At 47.3% G+C, this 584-nt stretch overlaps 1 protein-coding gene across 1 annotated transcript in view; it reads left to right on the forward strand.

Moving 5' to 3' along the window:
- Window positions 1–584, forward strand: part of ZNF280C (zinc finger protein 280C) — a 66,956-nt gene that overhangs the window by 36,930 nt on the left and 29,442 nt on the right. The window lies entirely within an intron of this gene.

Here is a 584-nt window from a genome sequence, read left to right on the forward strand (position 1 = left end):
GGGCAATCCTACTTCCGTAGTGATACTGCCTCGGAAACCCAAGGAGGGGTCGCTATGAGTCGGGGCCGACTCGACAACAAACAACAACAACAACATGGGTAGAAAAGCCACACAAAGTAATTTACTACACTGCAGGGCCATAGTTTGATAACCCTTGTACTAGAAAAGCCAGAGCACTGGTGGTGCAATGGCTAAGGCATTTGGCTGCTAACCAAAGGTCGACGGTTTGAACCCACCAGCCGCTTCGTGGGAAAAAGATGAAACAGTCTACTTCTGTAAAGATTTGCAGCCTTGGAAACCCTAAGGATCAATACTCTGTTCTGTAGGGTTGCTAAGAGTCAGAATTGACTTTATGGCAATGGGATTTGAGTTGTTTTTATTTGTTTGTTTTTTGGTACTGTTGTTGTTATGTGCCATCGAGTCGGACCCGACTCACAGCGACACTTCCTTGGGTTTCCGAGGCGGTATCACTATGGAAATTGATTGCACAGCCTTCCCTCCGAGGAGTGGCTGGTGAGTTTGAACTACCAGCCTTCTGGTTAGCAGCCAAGTGCCTTAGGCACTACACTACAAGAGAGCTTTTG

Source organism: Orycteropus afer, unplaced genomic scaffold (genome assembly GCF_000298275.1).
Source record: "Orycteropus afer afer isolate SDZICR_OR568_19922 unplaced genomic scaffold, OryAfe1.0 scaffold00538, whole genome shotgun sequence".
Lineage (NCBI taxonomy): Eukaryota > Metazoa > Chordata > Mammalia > Tubulidentata > Orycteropodidae > Orycteropus > Orycteropus afer.